Source organism: Puma concolor, chromosome F2 (assembly GCF_028749965.1).
Source record: "Puma concolor isolate L17-30 chromosome F2, mPumCon1.1.hap2, whole genome shotgun sequence".
NCBI classification, from domain to species: Eukaryota; Metazoa; Chordata; class Mammalia; order Carnivora; family Felidae; genus Puma; species Puma concolor.
The window spans coordinates 17,472,697-17,485,839 of NC_141684.1; the positions used below are offsets into that span (position 1 = coordinate 17,472,697).

Here is a 13,143-nt window from a genome sequence, read left to right on the forward strand (position 1 = left end):
CAGCTCAGACTTTTCAATTACATGAACTGCTTTTTTGTTTTTTATACTTCCGTCAATTTGAATCAGATCTCTAAGCTTGTAACCAAAAGTCTGACTAATATAATTGAATATCCACTTGAGCCTTGTTACCTCCTGGTTCCAGGTGTTATCATTTCCTTGGCCAATAAACTGGGCTCTGAAATAACACGGAACAGGGTTCAGGGCAGGGCACCAGGGCAAGTGTTAGATGGACAGGAGGGGAAGGTGGGAGGCCATCTCTCCTGTTCAACTCAGATACAGAGTCTACTGCTGCTGGAGGAAGGAGCAGAGGACCCCTCACGTGCTGAGTGGGAGTGTGGTTTGAACCCGCACCCGGATTGTGCAGAACCGCCCGCCTTTTATGGGGTCTTCATGTCCAGTCAGGCAGGACTGAGTGAATTTCATATTAGCGGCACCTGGGACAGCGGTAGCTCCATTTCCCGACTGAGTTTGTTTTTTCCGGTCTTGCCTCTTAAATGTGGATAGTGTCCCCAGGTTCTGTCCCCTGCTCTGAGCAGTCCCTGAGAGAGAATGCAATCACCCCATGGCCTTGCCTTGCTCCTCCGTCAGCTGTCTGTCCATCTCACTCCTTCCCAGTAGGCCTGAGGGACGTGGCACATGCCCTTTGGGAATGGTGACAGTCACCCATGTTGATTTTTCACAGGACAGCGGGGGGGTGGGGTGGTGAGGCCACAGCTGGGGAGGGTGATGCAATTTGTAAAGAACCCAGTTGATGGCCTTCTCTTCCTCCCCCAGGACCACCCCTGTCAGGTTGACAACCACTGACCTCTGGGTGGAGGACTCCAGAATGAATCCCTCCTGTCCTGGGCTCGCTTATGCCCATGTTAGACATCCCCAATAGGATGAGGACACGAATACTAATACTAAAAGTTAATATCAAGACCACTGCTACCGTAAGGCAAGGTTGCCCCTACTAAGCACTCTCCGTCAGCACAGCTCCTAACGCTACATGTCCTGACCAAACAGCCTCTCAGGCAGCTAATAACTGTGTAATCCCCATTATATAGATGAAGACGCTGAAGCTCTGGAAAAGGAAATGACCCCTCCAGGGTCACACGGCTAGTAAATGGTGGAGTTGGGATTTGGATTCATGCCATGTGGACTCCCGAGACCACGTGCCTGACCACTTGCTCTACGCTGCCCACCCCGGTCCCTGGGCATCCCACACGTGCGTCAGCTACCACCTTCCCAGCGCCTTCTGTACCACCTGGCACGTTTTCTCTATCTGTTCACTACCACGCTCAGCAGGATCTCCCTCAGATTCCCAAGCCAGGAATGTAGGACTCCCTCTGGACTCCTCTGTCCCCACTTTCTGTGTTCAAGACCGGTCTATGCTTTCTCTGAACTAGTACGCTGGGGGCAACTCCCCTCGCTTCGCCTCTGCCGTGACTGTCCGTCACAGTTCACACAGTCACACCTTCTCTCCAGGGCCATCTCTCTGCAGCTGCCTCCAACTGCGTCTTGCCTTTGATCTGTCTTACCTGCAACCTACTCCCTGCACCGTGACCACGTCGTGCATCACATCACCTGCTTGGTTTCCAACTTCCGACAGCTGTGTATTGCTTCCTGCGGAGTCCAATCCTGACCGTGGCGTTTGAGGATCTCCAGGCTTTGACTCATCCAAGCTTGCCCATCTCAACTGCCTCGTGCTCCTCCCTCAGGCTCCACCTGCTCCAGCAATGCCAGACTTCTAGCATCCTCCAAATGTCCCAGGTGTCCTCTCCCTCTGCATCTCTGCCCATGATTCCACAGCCACCTATCTGCGGAAATTCTTCCCCTCCCTCAGGCTCTAGTTGAAAGCCTCCTGAACCCACAGGCAGAAGGAAGGATGTTGTTTCTGTGGGCTGAAACTTAAAATCTTGCTGGTGTCAATCAGGCTATCACATGACACACTGATTTCTGCATTTCTTACTGATTTTGATTTACTCACTCTGTGCCAGTCCCTGTTCTAAGCGCATACCATAAACTCAGGAGTCCGAACTACCCTGTGAGCTGGCCCATTTTACAGATGAAGAAACTGATGCACACAGAAGTTGAATAACTTGGCCAACACTGGGGTCAGTGAGGGTGGAGCTGGGATGCTAACCCAGCCAGTCCAGCTCCAGAGCGCATGGTCTTAATGACCCTGTGGCACTGCCTCACACTGGGTAGTGGGGCCATAAGGTCCATGGGGATCCAAAGAGGGGACAGGGGCCTCAGAGGAAGCTGCAGGACTTGCTGAGTTTCAAGTGCTAAGGAGACAGCCCTGGCTGCCCGGGCCTCCAGGTGACAGCGCCCCAGGAGAGCCTATGCTGGCTGTCCCCCCTCCCCGCCAACCACAAGGCCTCCCCTCTGCTCCAAGCACTCTCAGCCCCATCCTCAGGAGCGAGAAGACGAGGCTGGACAAGGATGAGGACAGGGACCCACAGCACAGTCATCACACAGGGAGTGGAGGCTCAGGGGAAAGAAGGGGAGGGAGGGTGAGGGGTCCATGCCCCTCCTCCCCTGCCCATGGGGCAGTGGGCAGGCTGCTGGCCAGGCCTTCTCCTGGGGCAGGCAAGATGAGGCTTCTGGCAGGGGAGCAGGGCACGGGTTGCAGAGCGGTTCTGTTCCAGTCCAAGGAGAAGCACGAGGCTGTCCACACCCGGGCCGGAGAAGGCGGGACAGATGCTCCAGGCACCAGAACAAAGGGCGCGCGCTTGTCCAGTGCCCCCTTAGAACCTCTGCTCTCAGCCAACAACCCAGGAGTCCTGACCAGCTCCCCTGGGCCTCCCAGGCCCGTTCCCCAACCCCGGGCTCCTGTGACTGGGGAGTATTGCCCCTCCGGCCACGTGGGTTCCTCTCCCTGCCTCTCATAGATTCAATGGGTCTTGATTTCTTTAAGTGAGAACTTCTTTCTCCTGAAGATTGTCAGGGACTAAGGTCCAAACTGGAGTTCCATTTCCAATTTCCTACCCATTTTTAACAAGTAGATCCCCTCTTTGACACGCTCACACTCAAATTCACTTGGTATCAATTCGGCATTTTTCCACCTTTGCTGTCCCGACTCTCCCTACGGAGGGAGCGGTATTTGGGTGTCGACACCTGCCGAGTTAAAGGGAAGACAGCGACACGGTCTAGTCATCCTCTAGGGAGACCTGCAACCACAGCCTTCACGCACGTGCCCGTCGGGACCCTTGGAGCATCAGCTCCTACACCCGGACGACCGAGAGCAACTCCAGTTGAAGGTTTAAGCGGACTTTCCCGTTGAAAAATCATTGGAAATAAAAAGGAAGAGGCTCTGAAAAACAGGAGTCATTTGAAAAGTATGATACTATTTTAAAAAAATCTATCTGTAACAGCATTTTCTCGAACATATTGTAAGAAGAAAGCTATGCTTTCAGGGGACTATAGATAGGAGGTGGTACAGGGGAGAAGAAACAGCATTTTTTGACCAGCTTTTGTGTGCACGATCGCCTGCTAGGTCTCTTCTGCGTTTTTATCTCATTTACTCTCCCAAACAACCCTATGGGGTGTATTATTTCCCCATTTTACAGATCAGGAAGCTCAGGGAAAATCTAGTTCTGGACTGTTTTGTCTCATCTTGTGCATATAATTCTGGAAAAACAGCTTATTCCTGGCTAGTGCAGCCAGCTCTAATTCAAATTCTCTGGCAATTTGAAATAGAAGTCAAGCTGCCCATTGAATGGTTTTGTACCTCAAAAACACTCTGCTTTTATCAGAGTTTCTTTTGGTGGTATCCACACTCGGCACACAAACACAGTAAGTTGTGCTAGAAGTACAGGTCAGCTGCGCTCAGCCCTATGGTCAGACTTGCGAAGCACAGATCACTGTGGACCAGTTAACTACTTGTGAGTTCATTTCATTCCATTCACCGAAAGGTAACAAAGCTCCTGAATGTAGCGGACACCCAAAGATTAAGACTCTTCACTCACTTGGGTGGGTTCTAAAGTGGGCCAGATTAATGAGGTTTTGCTGTGCTGTGCCTCTCTGAGGCAAAACAAGGCTGTTGATATAAAACATGAAGCACGGGGTGGGGTGCGGGGGCGGAGGGGTAGTGCAGGCATGTCAAAAACTGCCACAGATGGTACTGTCCTCTGCCTGAGCAGACATCACTAATCCATTGCAGCACACCATTTCTTAGATAGTCCTCAGAATCCTTCTCAATACCCTGCCCCTGGCAGCCAAGACCAGTTGATCAGCGTTGGCAGAAGATGAAATCTATTTACCATCCCTGACCTAGCCTGGTCACCTCATCTAAATAGAGGTGGCACAGAAGCTGAGAGAAGCTGTGTGACTGATGGAGCTCCCTCTTTGAAGCTGGCCGGGAAAGCCCCTCCTCCCTGTATCCGTCCCACTAAAGGCAGAAGTAAAATTGAGGTCACTTGGCAAAATGTTAGACATCTTTGAAGATCCCCTAGGCACAGGGGCAGTGCTTGTGTGCTAAGTGATTCTGGCTCACTACGGTCCTACTATCCAGCTAGGATCACGGTGTGACAGGCAGGGGAGGCGAAAGGTGGGTCCCTGAGCAAGCCCTGCAGTCCGGGTCTATTACTGACGCCTGATAAATGTTTCAGGCAAATGCAATTTTTTTTTTAAGGTAAAAGCAACAGCAAAGAGTTTATTGAAAGGGAAAGCAACACTCAAGAAGGGAGTGCCAGCCCTGAGAGGGAGCCACCCCAGGAAGCCTGGGTCTCACCCACTTACTGGGACATTAAAGGGAGCCATTGAATGTTCACGGGAGGGATGGGGGATTTTTTTTCCTTTAATGTTAGAGGAGCTTTGAGGGACTTTGCACATACCTAGTTTTGGTCACTTGATGCATGTGTCCTGGCACTTGCCAGGAGTATACCCCGAATATCGAGTATACTCTGTGCCCTCGAGTACCCCTGGTGGATGGGTCGTTCTCAGTCCTTTAAGGCACTTACGTGCATGTGTGGGTCTCAAAAAAACAAAAACAAAAAACGAAAAAGGAGCCTGGGCATTTTATTCTTTAGTCAGGTCCCTGACTACTTGTAGGCTGAATGTTGCTTAATGCATGACATCCTGTTTTTTATTGTTCCCTCATCCCTATTCTAACCTGCCTATAACACCATCACCCTGCCTCTCTGCACAGCTGGCTCTCCTTAGGGTCCCTGGCTCCCCACACCTGCATGACTCACACGTGTAGCAGGCACTCCTTTACCCATTTTGGAGATGCCGGACCCTCTCTGCCTGTGGCGCCTGGCCCACACCGGAACAACCCGGATAGCATCCTGGGCCACTGTATCCTGCCTCAGACATGGTTTCAGAGGTGGCTGCTCGAAGGTGCCAGCAGCGCGCCCCCATTTAGCCGACTCTAGTCTTCGGCAATCAAGGCTGCCTCGGTGTCTCTTACAGGTGTGTACCCACACCAGCCCACAGGGGCCCTCCCTGGAAATGCCCTCCAGACTCTCCTAGGCCTGCTTTCAGGGCAAATATGGCTATTTTGTGGAGTCTGAGGCTTGGAGTTAGGCAGATGCCAGCTACATCCAGTTCAGGCAAGTGCAAATTTTTATCTGGAACCTGCTACAGGTCCTGGTGTAGTGGGTGGTGCCTGCATCGTTTGGAGAACTGGTCTCCCAGTGGAGGCGGCGTCACCAGGGAGGGGACAGGGAATGGGCTTCGGCTGGGAGGCTTGAGATTATGCTACCCAAGCTCCCATCTTTAGTGATTTTCTGTCTGCATCAACAGAATCTTTTGTACAGTGCTTTTCAAGTTGTTAAGACCATTTCTGCAAAAGAAGAAGGCTTGCACTGGGTTCCCTTTCACTGGGGGACAGGGAGGTCCGGAGACGTTGGACCACTTTCCAGGAGGGCCCCCAACAAGTAATAAATGGCTGAGCTGCCCTTGCCTTTGGAAGGGTGCCAGGACTACAATGGCCCATCAGAGAGAGAGCAGGAAAAATAGAGCCGCCTTGATCACCTCCTCACAGCATCACTGTCTTAGAGAGTGGGCTCAGGGGTGAGATTGCTTCCCTGTCCCCCCACCCTCCAGCTGAGCCAGGTCTTCTGACTCCCAGCCCAGAGCTCTCTCCTCTGACTCATGCTGTCCCATCACTGAGCCTGCCCCAACACTGGACACTGTCCTGTCCCAACACTGAACCTTAATTCAGGGTCATGCCCCACATGTAGAACAAAAATAGGGCTCAGGGTTATTGGCACTATGTCCTGGTCTATGGCCCAGCAGCTAGTGGAAGAGGCGAGATTTGAACCTGGGAAGATCGATTCTGGGGGCCCCGCTCCTCTTAACTAGACATCACCTCCCCGGGTGCCTCCTCGTTGTTTTCCCTTTCAGTCACCTGACAATGACTTACTGAGCACCTACTATGTGCCAGCTCCTGTGAATCAAAGAGCACAGCCCCTGTCCTCAAAGCCCCACTCCTGTTTGAAGATTTGCCAAGGAAGCATCAAGCCATGGCTCAAAAGCATTGTTCAGCCCTCTGTTCCCATTGCTGGTCTTCAATACCCCCTCTCCACCGCCCCCAGCACCCCCCCCCCACCCCCAGCGCTCAGGACTCAGCTGAACAGACAGCCTATGCACAGCGACTGTCAAACTCAATTCTTATCCATGCTGTCAGTTTCTTAAAGAAAAACCCCATCTCTGGCCTCCCACTGCACCCTGCCCTCAGGGGCCCGTGATAAATATTTACAGCTGCAGCTGACCCAGGCCCAGGGGAAGAAGGCCCAGTGACAAAGCACAAAGGAAGCCTGGGGGCTCATTACTCAGACCTTCCCCTTCACAGTGGGTGTCCCTCTCGAGTACTGTCCCCACCTGGGTCTGGGTGCAATTCTTCTCACGCTAGCTTGAGTCTGGGGTACTGGTCTTGCCAAAGTGCCCCACCCCCCTTAGGAAGCCACCCTCACTGTCCCCCCACAGCCTGGGGGACTGGGGGGCTCCAGTGTCCCCCATGCCTTCTTTTCGGGTCTGTGTCGCCTGGATCAAAGCTCTAGATGGTATGACTAGCCGGTTAATCTTTCGGTGGTCCTGGAACGGGACAGGAGCCTCTGGCCAAAACCCCCACCACGCTTGGAGAGCTGCCCACCCCATCACGTTCACGACGTGCTGTGATATGTGTGTCTGTCAGGTGGTAGTTCAGGTACAGCAGGGGCCGGTGGACGACAAGTGAGCTGAGGATCATCTCATCCAGCAACTTCCAAACCGTTTTACAGCAGAACCACACCAAACAGGTAGCGCTGAGAGAACGTGCACACTCACAAGCCCCCTCACTCTCCCTAAGTCCGCTACCCCTCACCCTAGAACCCCTGGGGGTTCTAGGTCATCATGGAACAGTCTGTAAAACACTAGTCAAAACCACTCCTTCCCTCAACACCGATGCTTCTGCAACCTGCACTTGAATTCTGCCAGTGACAGGGAACTCACTACTTGTAGTGGGCACCTACGTCACCTTTGCGTACCTCTTCTGGTAGAAATTTTTCCTTAGGTTGAGCCAACAGCTGCCCACTTTTCTTCAATGACAGCCCTTCATATGTGCAAAGGTGGCTTTCTCACCTCACCTCCTCAGGTCTCCACAGGGCGATGGGTTACAAACTGGAGGGGACCAGGTAATGTCCCCTCTCTTCTAAGAATACCTCCTAATCCTGGTTAAAGGCTCCCTGAAAACAATTCCAGGCCCAGGCCCTCAGGATGGTGCATCTGAGCAGAGAAAGGAAGCCCAGCCACCTACACACTCTGTTTGCTTCTAGAGAGGGACTGGCAGGACCCCTCTGAATTGCGAGGGACACACACCTAGCTTCTCTGTGCCATTTCCAGGTGCATCTGGAGGGAAACGGTTTGAAGCTGCAAAAGTCGGACGCCCTCAGGACAGGCTCCAGGACCGGCCGCCCGCACCCCCTACTCATCCCCTTCCCCTTCTTGAAATCCAGCTGAGGTTGCATCCAACGCATTGTCACTCACCCGTCCCGGATTGCTTACATCCTGGGAATCTTGGTATGCTTGAACTCCAAGAGCAGCCAGTGTGTCAAGACCTATGAAGAGGAGAAACTCAATGTTAAAAGCCGGGCCGACCACCTGGGTGTCCAACTCTCTTTCCAGGGGGGATGGAGGACTGGGAGACTGGGATGGAGACGGGGGTGGGGGGGGCGGGGAGAAAGGAAAGTAAATGATAAGGACAAAGCTGCTCGTGAAACCAACCTCAAAACCTCTGGGCTTTGTGGGGATGCTGAGAGGAGAGGGGAAAAACAAAAAGCCCCTCACCCTGGGTGAGTCAGCAGCTTGTTGGGAAGCAGGCCTTTTAGGAGGGGAAGCCAAAAGCAGGATCGGATGGGGTGGGGTGGGGAGGTGTCCCGATCCTCACTCCGGCTCTCCTGGAGTCTTTGGTGTCTGCTCCTAGCAGCGGCTGGCCGGCCGTGGTTCCATTTTGATGAAGGTGAGGGGGAAGAGGCCTGGGCACAGGCCTCCAGTCAAAAAGGCACCGCAGTCCTTAAAGCAAAAGCCCCAAATGCGTGTTTATATCCTGGGAGGCTCCTGCCAAGCGAACCCCGTGTGCTTTGAAAATTCCTCTGGAGAGCTGTAGCCGGAGGAATAAGGCGTGTGCCCGGCTCCGAGGCTGCGTTCCCAGCATGGCAAGTTGAGGCCTGAGCTCTAGAGGTTTCTGCAGCCGGCGGAGGCCCACCTGCGGCGCACGTGTGCGCGTGGAGCTGCGTGCTGATGAGCCGTGGAGGCCACTCTCCTCACTCCCCACACCCAGGCTGCCTCTAAAGCAAAACTTGTTTTTTCTTGTTTCCCTACGAATTCAGAGGTGAGCAGAGGTTTCTCTTATCCATCGATGCCTGTTTGCAAGGAAGAACCTTTTGACTGGGGAGAAAAAAGAATCTTCATGGCAATAGTTGCCGTCATATACCTGCTCTGGGTTCTTGTTCTTCAAGAGGGAAGTCGTGTCACCTGGGAGCTGGTGGAGAGAACAGCGTCGCAGACCCCACCCAGCCCTACAGCGTCAGAACCTGCCTCCCAACAAGCTTCTCGGGTGATTTCTGGGCACACTAAAGCCCACCAGGTTCTCATCCATAATCTCGGAAGGAATAGTAATATCCGTCAATAACCGTGGAAGGAAGGAAGTCATAGCCCATTCTCCAGGTGAGGAAACAGGCTCACGAGGCCACAACTCGCTTACTGCTGGCGACTGGTAGAGCTGAGCCAAGCCCGTGCTCGTGTGATTCCCAAGCCGGTGTTCCTTTCCACTGCGTGATCTCGTGATCTCGGGGAAGCAGAATGCGAGGGGGAAGGGACGGGCAGGCCCAGCTGGGTGGGAGGGCTGGGGAAGGGCAGTGGGGGGCCGGGGGATGACCTCAGGCCCCAGAGAGGGAGGGTCCTGGGTGTCCTGGAGAGCCTTCAGAGAGGGAGGCGTTGCATGCTGCACACTGATTTCCTCCTCCTCACTTTTTGTGAGGGCCCACAAAATTTCCCAGTTAAAGGTTCTGGGCCTTCCTCCTGCAGGAGAATTCAAGCTTCTGTGTTAATCCCAGCGATTAATTTATTTGGATTGCAGGGAGTTTGGGGCTCCTGCCCACTGCACTTAGAACAAACCATCCAGTGAAAGAAGGTCCTGGAAGACCAGCTAGCCTTAGTATTCCAGGCACTGACTTGTGGGAGGGACAATACTCTGTGAAGCCCATTTTAGTTTAGAAAGAGCTTTTTATCCATTAACTAATCGCTTAAAAGAACTTGGGAGAGGTGCCTGGGTGGCTCAGTCAGTTACGCGGCCGACTCTGGCTCAGGTCATGATCTCAGAGCTCAAAGGCTCGTGAGTTCAAGCCCCGCTTCGGGCTCTGTGCTGACAGCTCAAAGCCTGGAGCCTGCTTCCAATTCTGTGTCTCTCTTTCTCTCTGCCCCTCCCCTGCTTGCACTCTGTCTCTCTCTCACAAAAATAAACATTAAAAAAAATTAAAAAAAAAAAAACTTGGGAGAGTGTCATCAGTGCTATTTTGCAGTTGAGGAAAATGAGGCACAGAGAAGTTAAGTGATTTTCCTGAGGTCACACAGCTTGTGGGCAGGCTGGGGTTGAGGTCCTCTGACGGCTCAGCTGCTCCTGATGGGGAAAGAGATCATGTCTGTCACAGGCTTATGATGCTCTCACTTAGTTTTGCCTAACTCCCCATGGCCTTGCTCTACACTCGGCTCACAGAATGGGTTTGCTGAATAGACTCATGGACCAAGAAGAAAATGGTCCACAGCCCACACAGGGTGTGTGACTGTTACCTTTCTCCATGGAAACTGGCCAGCTGGCCTTCTTGGCTTATCAGGTAGTCACGTATTACCCTATGTATCGTTCCTTCTACTGCACTGGCTTCCATAAAGCAGATGAGCTCACACAGGGTATATAGGGGAAGGATGTCAACAAAATCTGGAGGTGGCAGCAGTTCACAGGCAAACGCTCCCAGTACATGAATGCTCTGCCCCAGTGACGCCAGCCGGATGCAAAGCACCCCCCCCCCCACCCCCCGGCCCCTGGGGAAGCCTGAGTGAGCAAGGCAAGCCTGGAGGCCTCGCTGTCCAGTCGCCCTACGTGCTCCACACTCCTCCTCTCGGCTCAGCGTGGCCACATGCTGTCTTAGAAGCTCCTGTTGCTCGGGCCTCACGGATCTTTGTGCAAAGGCCAAGGGCTAGACCACCCGTCTCTGCTACGCTGTGGCAACAGCTGCAGCTGTCCTCACCTGGAACTTCTGACAAAGGCGTTGTCCCCTCCTGCCTTCGCAGCCTCAACCCTTCTCCAGCCCCTCCCATCAATCCCCCCTCTTCCTTTTTAAAATATAGCCCCTGTAGTGACTCGGGCCCTAAGTTATTGATTTTTTTTTTAATTCAAAATCTAGCATGCCCTTTGAACTGTGTTTGTTTCAATACTAGGATTGAGCTTTATTACAGAGTTGCATGGAGAGTGACGGCTCCGCTGTCCCCCAACTGTCCCCCAAGGTGCTGCGATTTTTGAATTTTCAGTTATCATTACAATCATCCAGCTGAATGTAAGTTGCATTATAGGTACTAATATCTATATATAATGTATACTATATATAGTTACTGAATATCGAACATGTCAATACTGAATACTGACTACATTAAACGTTTGATTAAGTCTTTAAAAAAATTTTTTTTAATGTTCATTCATTTTTTGAGAGGCAGAGAGAAACAGAGCATGAGCGGGGATGGGGCAGAGAGAGAGGGAGACACAGAATCCGAAGCAGGCTCCAGGCTCTGAGCTGTCAGCACAGAGCACGATGTGGGGCTAGAAATCACAAATCGTGAGATCGTGACCTGAGCTGAAGTCAGATTCTTAACTGACTGAGCCACCCAGGCGCCCCTTGGTTAACAGTCTATATTAAGTACCTGATTCTGTGCTAAGCACCAGATAGACATAAAAAAAGAAGACCCAGTCCCTACCTTTAGGAAATTCACAGTATAAAAAAGGAGGAAGATAAAAAATAGACTGACCGTTGAGGGTCCAACTCTTGATTTTGGCTCAGGTGATGATCTCACGGTTCGTGAGATAGAACCCCACGTCAGGCTCTGCATGGACATTGCAGAGCCTGCTTGGGATTCTTTGTCTCCTCTCTCTCTGCCCTCACCAACACCACTACCCACCCCCCCCCCCCGCCAAAATAAAAAATAAACATTTAAAAAATCAATAATGGACTGAGTCTGAGAAAGGACAATGTGATAGAGGTAGTATGGGGTGGGGGAAGAAGCTAATAGATGCCTCATTTGTCTCGGGATAAAGACCACACTCCTTACCCCAGGGCTTCCAAGGTCCAGATCGGCTCATCTCTCCCTGCCTCGCCTCACTCCAGTGTGTTCTGGGATCCCTGACTGCCAAGCTTCTTGAATCCGTCTATCATCCTTTAGGCAGCCACACGGCTACACTTAGTCTCTTCCTTCAATGCCCTGTCCTCCCCCTTCCCCTAATTAACCCCAACTTACCCTGTAGGACTGAGGGAGGCAACACATAAAACGCTTAGAATCTTGTCAGCAGGTATCGTAGCTACTATTATTACTGACATTTATCACTCTCCTCCGCTGGCCAGGTGATTCTTGAGCAGAGGGAAGCAGAGCAACTTGCAATGGGGCTGCACAGCGAATTATTGCCAGAGCTGGGAGGGGTCTCCGTGAATCAGTCCTGTTTTCCCTGTTTACCCTCGGACCCAGCCTGCGAGACACCTGGTCCTAACCAGCATGGGGAACAGCGCTGGTCTAGGAGACAGGACTTCTGAGTCTGAGTCTCACACCCTTGTGCTGTGCCTTCACTCCGAGGACTCGACTCCTTGGGACCCTGGATTCCTCACCAACCAAGTGGGGTTCTATCAGAACCTCCTCGTTGGGCCGCACCAGGGAACGGACACCTTGGTGCCGAGCACCGTTCCTGCGTGAGGAAGACGGCAGCTCCCGTTAGGAGCATTATAAATGAATTAAGGGACGTTTCAACGTTCTTCAGCCTCGACACGTGCACGTATTTCCAGTCTTCCTGGCTCAGGACTCCTTTCACCAGAAAGTGTTGGTCATATGGAGCAAAATCCCAATAAGGAAAAATCTGCCCATGGGATTTTCCCTCCAGCTCCCCTGCTGTTTCCCTTGTGGCCTACTTTAAGCCTCCTGGATTGCTAGACACCTGAAGGAGGAAAGGGGGGGAAGCTACTTGAACCGTTTGTAGGAGAAAAACACCCCCCACCCTCCACGGTCACCCCCACTAACACAACTTATTCCATTCCATTTCTTCATTCAGCAAACATTTAGCAGATGAGTAAGAAACTCCAGGTCTGGTAAGCAGGTCATTACGTCCTGCGGTGATGGCCTCATATTGAGGAGAGGGCAAGGAACCCATGGAATAAAGGGGAGGGGGTGACGGGCTCTGGCTGGGGCCAGTCCAGGCTGGACATGAGACAAAGGTCAAGTACAAAGAAGGTGGGAAGCTACAAGTCACTTCTGAGAAGCCATCATTCTGTAAGCTGGAAGTATAGTTTTAAGTTGCCTGTCTCTGCTCCAGAAAACGTTTCACCTTGATCACCAACAACAGCCTTTAATTCAAAAAGAGCATCACTAGTGAGTGGCTAATGCAACGGCCACCATTTCCCGAGTTCTTGTTCTGTGCCAGGTACTGAG

General features: G+C 52.3%; 1 protein-coding gene across 3 annotated transcripts in view; it reads right to left on the reverse strand.

Moving 5' to 3' along the window:
• ZHX2 (zinc fingers and homeoboxes 2) overlaps nucleotides 1–13,143 on the reverse strand; it is a 164,698-nt gene that overhangs the window by 83,312 nt on the left and 68,243 nt on the right. For 2 of the 3 annotated variants that reach the window (XM_086694957.1, XM_086694958.1), the window contains exon 2: nucleotides 7,954–8,024. The gene's annotated coding sequence lies outside the window, so the exon portion shown is untranslated. Of the gene's footprint in view, nucleotides 1–7,953; nucleotides 8,025–8,253; nucleotides 10,085–13,143 lie in introns of all 3 variants that reach the window. The other variant, XM_086694959.1, reaches the window with a different exon arrangement.